Source organism: Bombus terrestris, chromosome 10 (genome assembly GCF_910591885.1).
Source record: "Bombus terrestris chromosome 10, iyBomTerr1.2, whole genome shotgun sequence".
Classification (NCBI taxonomy): Eukaryota; Metazoa; Arthropoda; class Insecta; order Hymenoptera; family Apidae; genus Bombus; species Bombus terrestris.
The window spans coordinates 14,191,889-14,213,061 of record NC_063278.1 but is presented as its reverse complement, the minus strand read 5'-3'; the positions used below and the strand labels follow the sequence as shown (position 1 = coordinate 14,213,061).

The window sequence follows — 21,173 nt, the reverse complement described above, 5'->3', positions numbered from 1 at the left end:
TTATACGTATTGGTTTATTAAAGAGACCAGTGATAAAATTGTAATAATCAATGCATATTAAAATCACTTTAAATACAAGTACAAAGACAGTGTATGTCGGTCGTAATCGTCGCTCGCTCAATGCTACTGTTCAACTCTACGCTCGCTATTCGACTGTATGACTCGCTATAGTCATTGTCCTAGAGAGCATGTTCGTCTATTTGTATCGACCGGTGATATTACAAAAAGCTCAAATGTAACTCTGGTTGACGATTACAAATAACGGCGATGTTTTGTCCGGAGTTTGTTTACCTTTGAACCTACCAAACCAAAACAACGTTGGCACTCCAAGGCACAACAATATGAGTCTCTCCCGATTCGAATCTTCCGTTGACTCGTGTGTCGCTACAGAACAATGTGTAGTTCCATTATTTAAAAAGTAGAGGTAACTGAAATTTTTTATATGCCTTCACTTTCAGACAAAACACATGTAACACGCGATGCAACACAGGAAACCATAACAATTAATTTTTCCTAATGAAATTTTTTCTACCTTCCACCTACTACCTTCCACCTACTATGGCTTGTTCCAGTTGCTGGGGGCACCCTGTATGCGGTTTATATGCAATAGGAAGTTCAAATAACAGAACGTTCATAATAGAACGTTCACATAACGGAGGTTCTATTGTACTTATTTCGATATTGCAATGATTCGATAGTCTTACAAAAGCTGAAACAAGTCACAAGAGTCAGAAAAGCATTTAATTATGAGCGTGGGATTAGATTACGAATGAAAATTCCTATGGATTTCACCGATAACCAAGAAAAATGATTTTAAGGAACTGTTCGGTCAACGTTTGATTCTATTTGGAAAAAATTTGTTCGCTCCTCGAACTGCTCACAGTTCGTTCGAACGTGTCGCGTTTAAGTTTCCCTATTTCTTCTATTTCTTCTCTTGCGATATCCGTAGAGACGCTTGAGTTTGTAAAATTCTTGAAAAGCAAATACACTTTCATCTTCCCACACGCTGTATGATGTAAAAACATCTTTGAGAAATATCAACTCAGAACTGTAAAAGTCCAGGTTTCATGCTCTGACCTCCATCCCCGTGTCAATTTCACACACTTTTCCACTGAAAGGTTAAGTTACTTCGCCATTCATGCAGCAATTTTTTCGCAACTTTTTGACTTTCACATGCGAATGAAATGCGATACCTTTTTAGACGAATTGGTGCGAATGCTTAAAATTATTTATTCGTCTTTCCATTTTATTGATTCTCTACCATCGTGTCAATCTCGTACACGAGTGACGCATCGAATTACGGAAATGAAGGATGGCTGAGGGTAAAAACGAGCCCAGCTGGATCGTTGTACGACATTTCTTTGCCAAGTTACGACAGTTCGAACATCGGCAATTTTTCGCCGAAGATTTAGCGATTTAATTTTGTACGCCAGCGTACTTACAGAAGCTTCCTATTGGCAATTTGAGGCCATCACTGAAAACAGGAGATCCTCTGTCTCCCTTCCTCGTCACCTCGCAAAGGTCCGGAGAATCGGATACGATTGCTCGAAGGAAGGAAGTGCACGGACGAGTAGGCGAAGTCAACCCTTTTCAGTTCTCTCTCTTCGTCTTTCCTTGGTTGCTTCGCAAGGTTATCGTTGCATCCAATTAAAGAGAATCGTATGCATCGATTTCGGCTTGTGATAACTTTACTTGATCCCATAAGTACACTTTGCGATAGCAATTAATTGCGATATCGCAATGAAACGCATCGATGGGTTCCGGTTGGCTTGTAAACGCTGCGTTTCCCGCGTTTCATTTTCATTACGCGAATCGAGTAACCATTTAATTTCGCCGATAAGGATAAAGCCGAAGTGCATTAGCAGAAACGAAATTCTGACATGCGAACGTTAGGTAGATTCTTCTTGCAGCGAAACATTAACTCTTTGCACTTGGAATTTTATTTCAATTTCGATACCAGCAGCTGCCAATGCTTTTAAGTGTTTTATTTGAAATTTACTTTAACTAAAAAATAAGATAATTTAAAGAAATAAAGGAAGTAACAAATTCACTTAAACACCAGTTTTATTCACACTATTGTTGTATTTTGTAATTTTTAAGTGTATGATGTATCTTAAAACAATTTCCAGGATGCAATCCTGGTTTTCTTTCACACGTTTCACAAAAAAAAGGTGGGACTGAAGGAATGTCAAGTGGGACTCGACAAAGGAGCTCCTGAGATAAAAAACTGATGTTGAGTCACACTCGACATAGGAGTGCAAAGGGTTAATTTATTCTCCTCTCTCTTTTTATCTTTCTTATAATCATTTGGGAAAAGGACAATTTCGAGAAGCGAATTTTAATTTCTGAAATTACTTGATTTAAGTATATTGAGTTAATTTAGGTAAACATCGGAATACGGTAATATATAAGTAATGATGTCGTAATGAGTTCCGATATTCCAACTAACTGCCTAATAATGAAGCATTCAGTTTAGGAGATTGCAAGTTCACTTTTTAATTCGCGTATTGGTTGTTAAATGGGGCAAGACGATAAATGAGAAACGGGAGTTAGAGAATGTTTGCAACGTTTAAAATTTAAGTACATAATACGTGGTGTAATATTGATTTATTTAGGACGTTAAAACAAAGAATATGATGCAGAGTTTAATATTTTGGTAAAGTAATTTAATTTAGTAATTTAATTTAATAAATTAGACTTTTGATAAATCAAATAATTCTCGTTTTCGTCGTCAAACTTTACTTGCAGAAAATAACAGGCCGGGTTTTTGGTTTCCTTTAATTATCTAAATACAAAATCACCTCTCTTTTATTGTCTAACCCCTTACCCCTTCGAGACGTGCTTAATTAAATGCTTAATTAAGTGCAATTAAGACGTAAGTAGCTGATATCTCGAAAAATTCATTTTCACCGAAATTCTAGCTGTTGCAAATTTAATCTGATTATCTACCATGCGATAATATCTTAATCCCTCCTTTAAAAACATAGACAAGCAGATCAAGAATTAGGAAGAGGAGATTTAAGAATATAGATATGCAAAAATGTTCGCCAACGAATTAGTCTTTTAAAATATCCGCATTTTCTCGTTGATTACGATGTAGCACGAAAGCTATTTTGTTAACAGAAACGAGTACACGAGTATACAACTAATAAAATTAATTTTTCATTTCAATGATACAACATTTAAATCCGAAAGAACGTTTAATGACTGGTGCGTTCGTGCTCGGTAAACTTATCCATCGCACGTGTCGTAACCTGTTGAACTTTCACGCAACGTTGTTATTCATCAATTAAATTTGATAAGCGTGACTAAGGATTCGATGAAGTCTCGATAACGAAAGCCAGGATGTACTGACTTAGAATCGTATCTCTTATGTGTAGCGAGTCAGGCCAGATATTTCTTCCCTGGATCATCCTTGACCTTGTCTGCTGATATCATTTGATAACCTTGAGGTAACAAATATTTCGTTCGCAGCCCTGAACCAGCGTTGTTGTATTTAGAGCGAGCCTTATTCACAGAGGCAACGACTAAGGGTTATACACGTATGTACACATGCTACAGCCACCTCTTTGAAAGGCTTAAAACGTGCAATTCTTCCTACGTGGGAGTAATTTTAAAAGTTAAGGTCAAGGCCTGGACCCTGCAGATTGAACGCGAGCGTAAGAGGACAATTTACTGAGAAAAGATCGGATGCGAGCCAAAGATCGCTTTGACAAGCTTTAGAAACCAGTTCCCATCGGGAACATATGCTGAATATATTTGTTTGGTTGTGGAAGAGAAAACCGGGCTAGTAGTTCTCGGCCAAACTTTTTCTCCTGTTAATAGGTATTTAGGAATATTTAGCAGCCGTACCGTTTTAGTATAGTTGCTGGCAATTTTCCATGCTATAGTCGATTAAACTTTGGCAAAAATTGCGCACCAGAAGCATAGATTCGATTAAATGATGATATTTCTGTTTAATTATTTCTAAATTGTGTGTAGCAGAGTTGTAGCTCAATTAAGATCAGCCCGCAAGGCACGAGACCTGGGTCGATGTGGTGGTGCAAATACATTGAAATTAAATGACTGAGTTTCGTCGACTGTGTAATACGCAAAGAAATAGAGAACTTTAAACTTTTAAGTGATTGCCCACGACCGAACCGTGTAGAGCGAGGAAAGAAGAATGGAATTCCTCAGAAATGGTGATCGTAGGGAACATTTAAGAAGGAAAATAGTTGGTGTATTTTATTCAGGCAGAAATGAAGGTGACAGAGTTGACATTGGAGCATTAGTCGCGCAACTAATGCCCTGCCGGTGTGAATAAGATCAAGGACTGATGTTATACTGATGTATATCTAAGGAAATTTGTTAATATAATGTGGCTTAGACTTAAAGCATAAGTAGAAATAAGGAAAAGATACCAGGTTTTAGATAAATAGCCATTGACATAGATCTGTAGTTTTAAAACGTGATGTATGAAAAATAATCGTGTAGCAGATAAATATTGTTGTATAATATTTTGTATAATCGTCAGTTAACGGTAATTGCAAAATTAAACAGAGAAATAATTAAAAAATAATTGTATTCAATATTATATACAATATAAAATATTATATAATACCTTCTATTGTATTTATTTTATATTTTATATAATTATTAAATATTATTGAATATAATTATCATTTAACTATTTCTGTATAATTTTGCAATCAGTGTTGACTGACGATAAGAAAAAATATTCTCAGCATTGCCGATACTCACCTTTCATGTATGGAAATAATACATAAAAATAGCGCACACTCAATATTATTGGAAAATATAAATAAGATAAATTACACACTGTTTTCTCAGAGTCTGTTTAAATATACAAATCACAGACACTAAAAAGACTTCTACTTTTAAAAAACAACGCTCTTTACGATTAAACATCTGTTTTATTCTCTCTTTCACAATTAATACTGTAATTAATATTATCTTTCATAATTAAAATTGTATACATTCGTCATAGCGGTACAAGTTTCGTACTTAGATTTCTTCGAACTTCACAAAATTAGAAGATTTAGATAAAAGAGATAAATGGAGAGAAAAGATGATCGAATTAATCCTCGAAATTCTCTTTTATAACCATAGTGTTAAAAAACAGAATTTAATAATTTGAATTAAAAAAGATTGTAAATTAAACGTAACGATATCATAAATTGACTTTTATTAATAGGATCTAAATTATTAGAGGAACGAATTTAAATAATCTTCGTACAAGATTCTTTTCTGTAACACGCAACGACGAGTCAAAAGACGTTCCGTTTTGTCCCGACGACATTCTCGCTATTTTAGGAACATTCGAGAGACTAGATACGCCCTGTTGGCCCTTTTATTTATAGGAATGACCCGGTTCAATGACCTAAACGTCAGTTTGCACTTTACACTAATTCGACTGATGTATTACAACACTTACAGCAACTTCTCACAAATATATTACGTATGTTCAGGCTGTATACTAATTTTGTACCGCAATAAGTGAGTTATAACTTCTCTACGTGTATAGACTAAATTTTACAACGAAATTTGAAAAACTTTTCGTATAATACGCGTAATACGCGTCATAAAAGTCTTTTATACTTTCGTATGTCACAAGAATCATGTGGTTTGTATCTTTGTAATTTCTTATTAAAAAATATTTTCTACAGCGCGATATCTTCGCACCTTTATCGGTAAAGTTTTATTAAAAGGTCTTTCCTATAACACACAATATCCTCGAGCTTTCGTTAACGCTTGCTCGACAATGTTTTATTGTTTGATACGCAAACAAAAGTTGTACATGTGGTAGGAATTTTAATTAACCAAGCAGCTGTCTGCTCTCGTTCGTGCCATTTAACAGTTTCCAAACGCTGTCGGAAAATTTGAGTTGGTGAGCGAAAGGTGAGCTCTTGTTCGAAAAAAAAGTGAAACACGGCTCGCGGCTAACGCAAAAGCTATTAAACGAATTACACTTGCAGTTAGGAAGAGTTCAGTAGGATGAAAGCAATGCCGAAATCCACATTAATAAATTGATTTAAAAGTCTAGTTTGAAATTTTAGTATCGTGTTAGCAATGTGATATTTGTAGCAGTTTGCGTTATATTGAGAACTTTTAGAGTTTTATTGAAATGTGAAAAACGTAATAAAAGCGGAAAATAAAAAGTTATAATTAATAAACCTATTAAAAACTCATAATTTCATGCCATACATTTTTTACAAATAGAAACCTTTCATATAATTCACTTTTTAGCTGCGTTTATACGTTTGTCCTTTTATATGTTTCACGTAGAATTTTTTTTTTCTAATTAAAAAGACTTTATTTTTGGGCAGGCAGAACTCGCGTGATTAATCAAGTGGTTGAATTTTCAGAAGCGCACAGTCAGCACTTAAATTAAAATTTCTTCAAAGAGTGAATCACTATGTTCGTCTTTGTGTTACGGAAAATAGAAGGAATCAAATCTCAAGATGTTTCATCGCTTTGCCTAACCTAATGTTGATCTTTTATTAACATCCTTTGGTACGCCAGAGAAAAACGATTTCATGTCTCCATCTGTATTTTTTCTCTTTTTTGTAAGGACCTGTTAATCTAATGATTTAGTCCTATTACCTACGTTTGCGTTTCATCGTGAAAGATAACAACGACTGATAAAACAGTATGAAGTTTTAAACAAAGAATTATGCAGAAATTTTCTCACGCAAGGCTTACTTTAATTTTCTCTATCCATGAAAATACTGCTACCGATTTAAATGTCAGCATTCTTACATCTATCAAAGGCTAACCTTGTTATATTTCAGCATAATTTTTATTCCATCTTCACGTTGTATATGTGGCGACACTCGACCACGCAACTTTCCAAAGGCTTCGCGACACAAAGCGTTATACTGAGCGTAAGGCTGACATGCCTAATGTACCATCGATATCCCTACGGTTCTTTCGTCGAATATTCGGAAGAAAAAGATCCACTTTGCCCCGAGCTGCGAAGTGCGAAAGGTTTAGCGTCATAGCGAAGCAAATACAATTCGAGATACGTGATTATTAATTCTTGATTATTAATCGTTAATCGTTAATTGTTGATCGTAAATTGTTAACTGTTGATTGTTAATAGTTTAATGAACCTTTTTTGTTGAACATCAAGAATATTTCTTATGGTTTATAGTTCATCAACTACCACCTCATATATATCGTTAACAACGCACAGATGCAAAATTTCTTTATCAGTATTTTCAAAAGATACCTAATTCATGCCATGCTCGATACTCAAGTGTTCGTATAAATTCACTGTAAAATATAATATAGCGATGGAAAAGTATTATAAGAATAAGTTGCATTTCGTAACTACGAGGAAAACAATATTAAATTCACATAAACTGGAATCGTGTCCGAAGTAAAACAGTTTAAACTTTAATTACTTCCTTAACATATCTGCGTCTTTTATTCTGCTAAAAATACTTCGCACTTGTGTGTATTACTTATGAGACACGCTATATTGGAGAAATGTTAGAAAATGTTGGGTACTAGCTCTTCTTGTAAGTACATAATACCGCTTTTACAGATCTTTCGTTGGAGAAGCTCTTATCGACCTCAATTATAACGACTATGCTCGAACCGAACTGATTTAAGACAGGTGAAAATGGGCCATCGGTTCGGTCTTGTCGTTACTTTGAAATAAGACCTCTATCGGGAAAGCTTTTCCTCGGCAAGTAAGAAAACGATTCTCTTAATGTTTTGAGAATAAGGTGGCTTTATCCTCCCTTTTATCGCATTATTTAAGGGTCTACGATGGTTCTTCATCTTCTACGTAGTATCTATGAAGAGGAAATCTGGATGTATTAAAAGTAATTGTCTTAAAGTATTATATCTTTTGGAGAAAGATTTACGACAGAGAAGGATTTTTATTTCAGTAGTACAATCGTGGCCAAATTATCGAATCGTCTGTGATAAAAATATTATTACGACGAGATTCTTCTGTAGCAGAAAAATAATATGTTATTCGTATAGTTATACAGTTTTCATGTGTTTGTTTTTATTAGAAAAGTATACTAATTTGGCAGGTATATTTTTAGACAAGATCTTCAGTGTCAAATGTATAAAGTACTTTTTATATGTAAATTGTTTTACAGTTGATTATGATATATAAAAACATAAAATTTAACATAAAAGTGATTAATTGTATCGTTAATATATATTAGACGTTATAATCCATGGAAAATAATATTTAGAAAATGAATATTTATCCCTTTATTATCACAATACGAATTAATTGGAAGGCTGCATGGAAAAATTGTACGAATATACTCTCTCGTAAAAATGCTACAAGCGTAGCACATTATATGCAAGACCCGCGTTTGTCTAGAAAATTCTGTTATGAATTTCCACAATGAAGTGACTTTATGACTACACGCGATATCATTTTTCTTCCGAGTACCTCGATCAGTATAATTAATTTTAATTATACCCATCTCAAGCTCCTCTTACATACGTAAAATGAGGAAATATAGCCAAGAATGCTTATTCTTTATAAAGTACATATTCAGCATAGTATAATATTTGTACAATAGTCATATAATATATTACGATACCAGTGTATCAGAATATTGTTAAATGAAAATGAACGATAGTGAATGAATCAGCATTCGTCGATCAACGATCAACGATCGCCACGTATTTGTTGATGCACACAAGGTTATATCGGATGAGGTCCGAAGTTTCAGCAAACAACGTAGTTGTTGGAAATGGAGCAAATTAGTGTCTATTGACCGGTGATTTAAATCAATGACAGATGTTCCTGTCATCTCTAAAAAATGTATTTGTCTGCGATTCGACCGATCGCTTGTTCCTCCTACGATATGCACGTGCAAACTGTTCAATGGAATTCGTTACGAGAAATCTTTCGCAAATGTATTCATGACATCCATACGAAGTTTCCGTGTTTCTCTGCGCGAGGTAAACACGCAGTTTACGTAGCTAATATATTCGATCCATTGATATCCATCCATTGATATGTCGCTATGTTCTCTTTGGGAAAATATCGCGTTAAAATTTGAAACTTTTAAAATTAAGAAAAATGCGTATTATCTTATAACCTACGGCGGAAGGTAAAGGAGCTAATAGATGTTTGATATTTCAACGTTTAACCCTTTCCCTTCGAGCGTCGCATATAGGCAGCGACCACGCTACGACTCCTAGGTCCGGCATCCAAATGATGCATATACAAGTGCTATCTGTAGTCGATAATATATTTTTTCGTAATCAGCAGAACATTATCTGTTGATTTTATTGACATATTGGATGAATGAATCTCTTCTTAAAGTTACTCATTGTTCAAACAACATCAAAACGTTTCAAACATCCAAACGATCGTATACTGTTTCATGCTAAAAGATCTATTAAATCCATTGACAATGAAACGATATTTCATATACGGTTCTTATAAGAATTATTGTTATTTAAGACTTAGGAAAACGCATATACAGCAATCACGCACACTGTGTGTATCTCTGTGTATCTCTGCGTTTCCGTTCAGTGACGGTACTTCAGCGGACTGGACTGCCGAAGCGAAAGGGTTAAATCACATCGATATCGCTTATTCATTACAGTCCCAATTTCATGTGAACTTACATTCGATTACACATCAGACGTGTCATTACAATTACATTAGATACACATGCGAACACGCATTAACACTTTGACTGGCACGCCGAAATCACATGCTTCGCTCAGGACGCCACAGAAATATTTTTATTATTCAAAGCATATAATAGCAAAATAATAATAAATTGATAATGTAAGACAACATTCTTTCCCAATAGATCGTTTATCTTATTGGTAGTCACGGGTGATCATCCTGGCGCCTGGGTAATAGTTGATAGCAACATATTATAACAAAGTTACGTTTATTTCAACAAACCATTCGCATTCGTTATTTCGTTGTAAGCAAAACGTCCAGAATATATTGTTGAAACGTATAGAAAATATTAGTAAACAGTATTATGATTATTTTTATGATTTCGATAAAACATTTGACTGAAATGGTAGAGGTCCGCAAAAAATTATGTTTGTGATAAACCAATGGTAATGGTAGATTACAACAGAGGAAAATGTGCTGTAAATTTATCAGATCAAACGATAGCATATTCTACACCACATAGAAGAACCCTCAAGTGGTATATAAAATTAGCTTTAAAGTTATTGTTAAATACATCAATTTCAAATGCGATGATACTCTATAAACAAGCAAGAAAAACAAAAATCAAGGTATTAGATTTTAGAATGCCATTCGCAATGCACCTTACACATTGTCATTCATCCGAGCCATCAAATACACTTATTCGACAAAGATTGCGACACGAAATCCAGAAGAAAGAAGAGCAAGCGTACCTGGGATGAAAATTTTGCAGAGAGTGCTATAAAAAAATGTTAAACAGTTAGAATCAAAAATTGTTAAGGATCGGACCAAAAAGGTGACCACCTATTGTCCAGATTCTATCGATGAGCCACATTTATGTTTAAAGTGTTTTAACACAGTGCACTGTTAGATGCAAGATTTGTTCTCTTTTTTTTTATTGATGTTCTAATAAAAATGTTTAATTGTTCAATGGGGCACTTTTTATTTCAAAGTATCTTCTATTTATCGACTATATTCAAAATACCCTAATTGTCAATTTTCATTCAATTTTTACAATTGTAAGAAGTTCAAGCGCTCCGGTCATCAATGATCACCGTGGCGTATGACCAACGTGACAGTCAAAATATCAATGCTATCAACAGCGGCTTCAAGACGCGATAAAACAAGTTTTTAACGCGCATCGACCCACTGATAATCCGTGTTTCTAAGGTACGAAATGGAATGCTTGTTGCGAATATCGTTGGCAATTCGAATCAGTGTCTTTACGCGGTGGTCTAGCCTCGGGCACACGAATTCACGCATACCATCGGTGTCTTTTGGCTCTCGCAAAACAGCCGGTTGACTCTCCTCCAGTCTGATTGTTGACGTCGTCGGAGCATGAACCTCGCCAGGTGATCGACCGCCCAAAGTAAATTCGTTAACGTCAAAATCTCAGAACGACAATGTTGGCGAATTACAGGCAGCGACGCGATACGGCGCGGTGACTCAAAAAACGCCGGTGCGCACGAAAAACGCCGTGTCGTTGTAGTAGACAGGTAAATAGGCGAAGTGGAAGCTCGCTCGTGCGTTTGTACATATGTAAAGATAGAATGCACGAGCGAGCTGAAGAAGCGACGTAGGAATAGAAAGAGAACGCTGCATGGACATCTCTTGCGTTCTTGTCTAATAACATGCAGCAATATGTAAATAATTCTCGTACGCGGAATAAAGCACGCATATTCGAATAGGAAATACGTTACTGTAACAGCGATCAACGAGCGACGTCTTCCATGTCTTATGAATCTACACAATGACGTACACGCGTGATTCATGTACTCTGTGGTTTGTATTTCCACGCGTGCACGACTGGAAACATACGCCGAATTGGTGTAATACGACCTGTCGCTCAGGCGTATATTTTATTATTTTATTTTATTCCATGTACGTAAATCTATAGATTGATTTATTTTCTGTCACTCGAAAAATTAAATTCCACGTTCGCTTGTGCGTACTTCTCTGTACATGTTTCAATCGAAAGATATCGTATTAGGTCGTCCTAAAGTTTCTTTCGTTTTATAAGGAAATAACGGATGCACAACATTTTCCGTTTTATATTATTTTATCGAATTACGTATGATCCATTTTGTTCTATCAAAATAAATAAGGTAGATAGGTCGTGATAGGTACCGCTGGTGTATGAGAGATTTTTGTCTTCATCTAGGTTGCCATCTTCTCAGTTAAGAATTTTGTAAAAGACCGGACTGTGAATGCCGGGATACGAACCTGGTCTTGGACGTTCGTAACCAGCTGCTCTAACCACAGCTCTGCCGTCGTCCGGTCAAGGATAGAGTCTTTGTGTACCAAGCCACGGGACAGAAACCATTGGAAAGTTTTGCTGTCGAGTGCCGTTACATAAAGATCACAACGTTCGACAGATTACGTTTCATGTTTGTGTAAAGATGCATCTTGTAAAAGACGGGTTTATAAAAGAAAGACACTTATAAAAGAAAGACACTTTTCTATAATCTAATATCTTCGAAGTAACTTCTAATCTTAGTTACACGATATCTTATGCTGTTTCAACGTCCTAATAAACACCCTAAGCAAAGGGTACACAAACCATAGTACAATCCTACGTAACAACAAAGGAAGGATAAAGTCGAAGCGCGGTGTATTAGCACGATCGTATTTAGGAGAATTAATCGAACCGATCGTACGCTCGCAACTTAAATCCTCCATAAGCCTCGCTATTCAGTCGATGAAAACAGACAGCCGCTTTGTAAGCAAACGTTCTAACGCTAATTGAACGTTGGATCCGGCGTATCGTGCACCGATGTATACAACCGATGTTTCGCAATGTGCCAGGCACTTTTAACCGATGACGCTTGTAGAGCGGTTAGATAACCGAAAGTACATCAAAGTTGGCATTCGCACGAGGGATCGCTGCGCAGCGATGAACCACACGGATTCAGTTATTCGTCGGCTGTGCCGATGATAGCTTTTCGACGAATTATCGCTTCGTAACCGCGAATAATCATGGGCGAGGTGCATTCGATTTTCGAGACGGTCGACGGTTGGATACGGAAGCTGAAAAGCTGCCATAACGCGCCGATCCCCAGGACCCAGATTGCCGAAACGAAAATCACGATCGAAACGAACGATACGATTTTCGATCACGAGATATGGAGGCAAGCTTTGCTGGTCGAGGCGCCTGCTCTTCGCAACCTGCTGTTCGGTGTGCCCGCCGAGAACAACATCTTCGAGATCGTTTGCACGATCAATCGCTTGCTCTTCTTTTACGTAATCATCAAATGGATCAATTACGAAGCCTGGGTATTGGCTGGCGCCGAACCCTTCGTTTTGAACCGGTGAAAGCTTGGCTATTAGTAAACGACCATGTCGACGTGTTCCTTCGTTCGAGTTGATCCGTACGATTGTCAACCGACAGTGCAGTGCCTCTGAGTGGCCTCGGGAAAAGATTTCGACAGAAAAGGACGGAGAAAGCATTCATTCAAGAATTAATTGAAATTTATGGAGAGAAGACGCGAATGATTTTATAAACAAAGTGAAAAGCTTTATGTAAGAAGAAAGAAATACTTGATGAAATATAATTTTTCCATCGTCTTTTATGTTTCCTGAAAGTCTTAGCGCTTTTCATGTTCCTCCGGCGAACTAGCGTTTCTAAAGCTCTGCCATTTTTCTTTCCTGTTGGTTCGAATAAGTTACGATTAGCTTTTACCTTTTTTTGGTAATATTCAAATACTCTACAAAAATTGTAATTTTGACTAGAAATTACAAAAAATGTCTCGTATATTCAATTTTCTTTTCCAAGTTACAAAAAGTGTTCCACGTATGTTTTCCATGTTAGCTCAATTCTTATTACAAGTAACAAAAGATGTCTCGCATATGTTTCAAAAAATTCTACGAAACCTGCAGTTTTGTATCGAGAAACATAGAAATTAGCAGAATTTTATATCGCACCAGAATTCCAGCTCTAAGAATCGAAGGGGCGAATCTACGTTTCCGATCAAAGTTAAATATTCACACTAAGAGCAGTATAGTCGCAGGAAATTTATTAGTAACGAAAAGTAGCCACGAACATACGACTGTATTCGCTGGAAACGGCGTAGACTGACAATTAGTTCGGAAAACTTTTGAATATCACGTTACACAAGCTCGCAAGTGTCGTTTGGTTCCTTCAGCTAAATCCTCGTCTCTCCGTCTAACGTTTAGCTGGAATTCGAAGGTACGCGTTTCAAGAAAAAGAGAGAGAGAGAGAGAGAGAGAGAGAAAGAAACAAGGAGTGGGCGCCAATATTTTCAAGAATCAACATACCAGCGAACGCTAAAATTAAACCAGAGTTCTATACCGATTCACGGAATGCGCGCCAATAATTATCGTTCGAGCTTATTCCCAACAACGCAGACAGCGTTTCAGGCAGTTGAATTTTTATATCCGCTGTTATCGTTAATTACGCGAAATGCCGGGGACAGAGGGCGGAAATTGCGAAGGATCTGGTGTCGATGGTACGAAATGAAATTTAGCCGCGATCGAACGCAATTTATTTCCATGTCCATGCTCTAAATCCGTGGCCGCCAGCGAAAATAGACTGCGATTTCCATCAAATGCACACGTCTGTCCGTTTCGTCTATCGAAACGTTCGGCTCTACACGCTTAACGCCAACTGTACGTGTACTTTGCCGAGTATCGCGAAAAACGCTGCGCGGATAAAACGTTTGATCTTTACGCTTATAAAAAGAAAATGTTCGAAAAGAGATTTTAGCGAGAGAAAGAGAAAAAGAGAGAGAGAGAGAGAGAGTAACGAGAAAACTGAATCTCTGCAGGCATACTTAGCAACAATAATGTTTTAATATAATCTAATAATAATAATAATAATAATAATAATAATAATAATAATAATAATAACAATAATAATAACAATAATAATAACAATATATAATAATAATAATAAAACAATAATAATCTAAATATTCACCGATAAACACGTGAATACTAAAGAGCAAAGATAATCAGCTATTTGCAAAATTTTGTTGAAGGAAGTCGTCGAGGGGAAGTTAATTTTCGTTTAAATTCTAAGTGGAGGTCAGAGGTCGCTAAGTCTCAAAGAAACCCCACGATGGATGAAGCGATTAGAATTGTTAAGATGAATAAACGATTGTTAATGAAATATTATATTCTTGTCGTTGGTTGGCTCACGTGTAAGCGCAGAGGCATGATTCATCGTGGAAAACGCGAGGTTTATACAGATTTCCAGGCGGTTTTTGTTATAAAACTGTCCGCACGAGGGAACACATGACGCGTGTCTCCTTTTTCTTTGGTAAACCTCGTCCTGCTGCCAACATCCGCCCTTTCAATCACACACACCGTCGAGTTTAACGTTCAACTGGTAGAAATGGGAGCCGTTGCGCTAAAATTCGAGGTATAGTAAGGTAGATAGTATACTTACGTATGTACGTACATTACAAACGCTGTTTTATTTTTAATTCAATAGGCTATGATTAAGGGGGTGCCATGAATTAGAATGTTCTAAAACAGCGTCATTTTGTGATTTTTTTTAGAAGAGAAAGAAAGAAATGAAGTTATTGAATTTTGAGGTATGGTTTTATATATATTTAACGAATACAAAAAAAATTTTTTAAAGTAAAAAAGAAAATTATAACAGATTTCTAAGCCTATTTCACGGGCTGCAGTTTTCAATCGGCATGAAAGATCCACCTCATAATTCTTGACCGAAACAAAAAACTAAAAAAGAATTAAATTATTATATATTTTTCTTCTCGATCAATTAAAAAAAGTTGGTCAAAAAGTTTATTTAAATAATTGTTATAGCACCTTAAAGTTTATTTTTTCTTTTTATAGAACACATTTTTTCTTTAAACCCGCCAAAATTTTTAATTTCACACTATTTTCTGCCTTCTTTTTAGGCTTAGAAATCTGTTATAATTTTTTTTTACTTTAACAAAATTTTTTTGTATTCGTTAAATATATATAAAATCATACCTCAAAATTCAATAACTTCATTTCTTTCTTTCCCTTCTAAAAAAAATCACAAAAAGACGCTGTTTTAGAACATTCTAATTCAGGATACCCCCTTAAAAAATTGCAGATACAGGAATCTGGAATGATCTTGTGCTTTATTATTATTATTATTATTATTATTATTATTATTATTATTATTATTATTATAATAGTTATATAATAACAGGAGAAGATTGATTTTTGAAAGATAATATATATCTAAATATAAAATTTTCCCATTTGCCCATCATGGCCCTACTTTAAGAGGACAGTTGAAGGCATCAGCGGCGTTCAACTGACGACTGGTCCTTATCATCGCGCGCGGTAGGTCGTAGGTGCAGTAAATGACATCCGAGTTCTTCATGGACATTATCGAAAATTTACTGTTCAAAACGATTGGTAGACAATGTTACTTCGCAAACATCGCATCTTACATTCTTTACAACAGAGGAAAAAAGTAAAAATTATTTATTTAAGAAAAAATTATTTAGATTGAAATAGAAATTAAATCATATTATTTCTCGTGGAATTCTTTAAAATGGTCAATACATAATGGTACATCGCAAATATGGCATTTAAAGACCATTTCTCTTCGAGTACGTTTAAATCCATTGGGGCAACTAAATTTTAGTTTACATTATAAAATTAGAATATTTTTTAAATTTAAATTTGTTAAATTTAATTAAGATTGACAGTACTTACTCATAGTGGCAGTTAAAAAGATTTTCACAATAAAAGTAAGACTTGTTTAGAAAATAATAAACTGATATAGGCGAGATGTTGACAAACGGGTCAAACGTGATCTCTCACATCTGGAGAATACTTAGCGACTAAAATAAAAAGCAGTCGCAGCGCGCGGATTAATCCGCGTTTGGATGCAAAAGGGGTTATGCAGATACAAATTAACGATAGGATACAAAGGCAAAAACAAAAGAGTTAGGAGATAAAAAATTAGTATTTATAATTGTTGAAACTCGTTACATAAAACTTCCTTATTTGGGAAGTTGTTTGCCTCTGCGGTTATTTGAATTTCAAGCTACCAATCAGAGATCTACGTATATTGTTAACTACAATTTTAACGAGTAATTAAAATTCAGTGACCGTTCCACTAATAGTAAAGGGCCGCTTTAATTATTAACTTGGCAATTTGCTAGTTCATCTAAACGCGATTGGCAGCGGTTAAATTCCCAGTTCGTCTGATCGGGTTGAGATTAGGAGCAATCTCGCTTTTGTGTTTCACGGTTCATTAGATATTCTGCACTGTGCGTTTCTATTTTCAGCTGATGTTTGGCCATCCATTCGAAAGTAGTCCAATCCCAATGACCAACTTCCAGCATGTCCATCGATATATTCCGAATCTTCACCGTTGTATGTTGTATTATCGATTTTTTCACACCGTTTAACTCAACTACAGTTATTGCTGTAACAACAGACATAGCATAGGCATCTCCATAGTTGAAAATTTACAATTTTCTTTTCAAAGCCAATTCTTTTAATAAGTGTGGCTTCTAAGAGAAAACAGGGTTTGCAGATTCGCGTTTAGCTCACAAAAGTTTAGAAGAAACGTCTACTGAAAGTTGCAAGATAAGATTTGTTGAACAGTGTAATTAGAGATAACGATCGTGAAAGTACCGAGCTAATTGAGAAATTTTTCAAAATAAAGTACAGATTATTGCGCTTCGACTGTTCCAAATTAATAGCAAGAAACATACACTTTGTCTCCGCTTTGTTCAAACTGCTTCGAAATTCGAAAAAGAAGCATCGATTTGGAAGAAACCCACGAAGCGTTCAGGTTTAACGAAGTGTAAACAACATTTCTTTGTTTTCTTTTCAGGTTTCTTAGCTGTTATTCCAACTTCTAGATATAAAATAAGAGGAACATAAATGTACTAGCTGTCCGGCCGCGCCTTCGTCCTCACAACCCTCGAATTTATGTTTATTACTCTCTGTTTGAACGCTCCTTTAGGACTTGAATTTCGAAAAACGCTCCAATACGAGATTATTTATTTCTAACGACCGGCTTATTTGCCGCATCCTAAATCACCAGCTTTAACGGATATAGAGATACGGTTTTCCCTTTGACAAAACAACTTACCCTTTTTTTGTCCCCATTAAGGGTTGAATTTCGAAAAACGCTGAAACACGCGTTCGTTTATTTTTGGAGCTGATTTCTAATGAATTTTTAATGAGTGCACAACTACAGCTACTCGTGGGATATGAGTTGTTTTAAAGAAAGTTTTTACTCCAGTTTTACCCATTTAGGGAGCGTATTATTTAAATCATTTAAATAATAATTTAATATTATTATTATATTATATTATACTATTATATCATAATCATTTTAATAATAATTTAAATCATTTCTTATTCCACGTTTGCGTCATTAAAGGAATATACCGTGCAGATTTCACGTTTCTAGCGATTTCGACTCGTTGATGACTTTTCCATTTCCTATACACGGATGGATTTCGAAGAGAAATTAATTTCTCTGAAAATTCAGCTGTCTAAATTTTGTTTCACGAAAATGTGTCATAATTTTTCCATTTCTTTATTCCAGAAGCAGAAACATCGTATATCGCTTGTGTAATTATGCTACTCACGTTTCTCGTTTCACTGCTAATTGCGTCCCTGTATTGTTCATTTCTTCCAACGTTCTTCATAATATCACATTTTATAATATTCTTTCTCTAATATTCTGTTTTTAGGAAACGTCGTTTGGAAATGAAAGTTACGTCTGCTGAGTTAGAAATCGTTTTAATCCGAGATAATAAGCGCCAGCTAAACGACTCTTATGATAATTGGTCCGTGATACTCTTCCACTTCTATCTCGTTGCTCATGCAGATGTTTTAAATACAATCAGAATAAAAATTCGACAGAAATTAAACGACTCTTATGGAAGTATCCCTGTGCTATGGTTCGTGTATCAGAGGGAGAAAGAAATATTTACATTTCAAGATGTCGTTTTCTTCTTTAGACGTGACTTTAGTATTTTATGGAGGCACGTTATGGCGATCTATATACGTAAATGTCTTTCTGGGAGGTCCACGATCTATTTCAGAAAACATCACACGCTGCGTTCGTGGCGTCGATTTCATTCGCATTTCGTAAAGAAAACCTGGTTAATTACAATTTCTTTAGTGAAAAATAACAGTGTTAAAAAATACGATATAAAAATACGATATCGGTCAGATCAATTAAGAGCAGATCAGTAATTGCATATGAAATTTACTATTTTGATGGATGGAATGTTACTCTTCTACTTTATCGCGCCTTTCATTACCAACTATGACACTACTATTACTACTACACTGCTACTAACAAGAAGAGAAAGAACAGAAGTTTCTTCGTTATTTGACACCTGTAGTTTTCCAAAATCTCGTTATTTCTACTCAATATTATACATTTGAAAATTAAACAATTTTGTGCTTGTTTTATTCTATTCGTCTCTTTGTTCTATTTATTCTGTGTAAAATTGACGACACCTATAGTTTACCAAAATCTCGTTATTTGTATTCAATATTACATACTAGAAGATTAAATAATTTTGTGCTTGTTTTATTCTATTCGTCTCTTCGTTCTATTTATTCTGTGTAAAATTGACGACACCTGTAGTTTTCCAAAATCTCATTATTTGTATTCAATATTACATACTACAAGATTAAATAATTTTGTGCTTGTTTTATTCTATTCGTCTCTTCATTCTATTTGTTCTGTGTAAAATTGACGACACCTGTAGTTTTCCAAAATCTCATTACTTGTATTCAATATTACATACTACAAGATTAAATAATTTTGTGCTTGTTTTATTCTATTCGTCTCTTCGTTCTATCTATTCTGTTGTGTAAAATTAACGTGAAATTAAGGTAAAAATATACTGTTGTGCGCGCTGAGAGAACTGTGACCTATGAAGTTTGTGATATACAGAAAAATAAAATCGACTTTGTTTATTTATGGCACCGTCACTGTTAAGGAGCGATATATGATATAAATAATAAATAAGTAAACGACTTTGGAAATAAGATTGTAAGATTACTTGAAAGATATAAATTATTTTTCATACGTAGAAATAAGCTTCGACTATTTAAACCGCGACAGAAGTTTCCCTGTCTCGCGATAACACGAGATAACGCAATTAATGTCCACATTTTGTCAATTTATAATACGCCGACTACGCACTGTGAGATTCTGGTATATAATTGTCATCAGGGAAACCATTTTGTTTCTTGATAAAAATAATTTGAAACGCTAAATAGGAACGAGTGAAGGTAAAATTATCTACGTTGCTCGGCATTTTCCTGCGGACGATACAAGTAGACACGAAGTATCCGGGATAATTCACGGTGCCTCGCGTGACTTTACATTTTGATGTTTTAGCTGAAAATTGCTTATTTAATAACGAGGCAAGGGTTCAAGGATACTGCAGGAAAGTCGACTAGAGCGTTTGCTTAAAAGAGAAAAGAAATTGGATTTTTGGACAAAATATTCCGTCGCAAAGTCTTGTTATCTTGTTGTAACGCTATCTTATAATCCTTTTTGCGGATCGATAGGATCTATTCATCGATCTTGGAACGTTCGATGATGGATCAAAATGTGTGAATTAAAGAGAATTATCGAATATGGATAACGAACTTTTGCTATCTTCTTGATCCAAATTGATTGGTCGATTTTTTAAGCATTTTATAAATGGAATAATTATTGTTTCGTTTTAAACAAAATTGACTATATATCTTCTACAAAATTTACATTTACGCAGAACTTTGCCTACCTTCTTCTCAATTTATTGATCGATTCTTTTCAAATTTCGTAAATGGAACGACACTTTTCAACGATATGAAAATCTACAGGGAAATATCTTCTTTAAATCGTCAAGTGTATTCATCTCGCTTTCTGCACTCGAAGTTGCTCCAGATAAATTCGATTTAATCGCTTGTTTTTTATTAATACGTTATATTGTTTATTGAACATGAAACTGCTACAAAATTGATGCAGAACTTTTCCCATCTTCTTCTCAATCCATTGATCGATTGCTTTCAAATTTCGTAAATGGAACGACACTTTTCAACGATATGAAAATCTACTGGGAAATACCTTATGTAAATCGTAGACTGTATTCATCTCGCTTTTTGCACTCGAAGTTGATCCAGATAAATTCGATTTAATCGCTTGTTTTTTTTTATTAGTACGTTATATCAAAAAATAAAATTTACGCAGCACTTTCCTATCTTTTTTTCAATCCATTGATCGATTGCTTTGAAATTTCATAAATGGAATGACATTTCTCAGCAACGTAGAAACCTACGGAAGATCTCATTAATTTGTTGTATTATTTCTAATTAAATAAAATTGTATACGAAGCTGCTCCAAAATTGACGCAGAACTTTTCCTACCTTCTTCTTAGCCAATTCTTTTTCTAATCGATTCTTTTTAAATTTCATAAATGGAATGACATTTCTCAGCAACGTAGAAATCTACAGAAGATCTCATTAATTCGTTGTATTATTTCTAATTAAACAAAATTAGATACAAAGCTGC

General features: G+C 35.0%; 1 protein-coding gene and 1 long non-coding RNA gene across 8 annotated transcripts in view; both read left to right on the top strand.

The window, feature by feature from the left end:
- The window catches only part of LOC100647047, a 201,296-nt gene that overhangs the window by 7,391 nt on the left and 172,732 nt on the right, over positions 1–21,173 (top strand). The window lies entirely within an intron of this gene.
- On the top strand, positions 11,724–19,660 carry LOC125385758. Its single transcript, XR_007225358.1, has 2 exons — positions 11,724–15,041; positions 18,346–19,660. It is a non-coding gene; the product is annotated as an uncharacterized LOC125385758 (long non-coding RNA).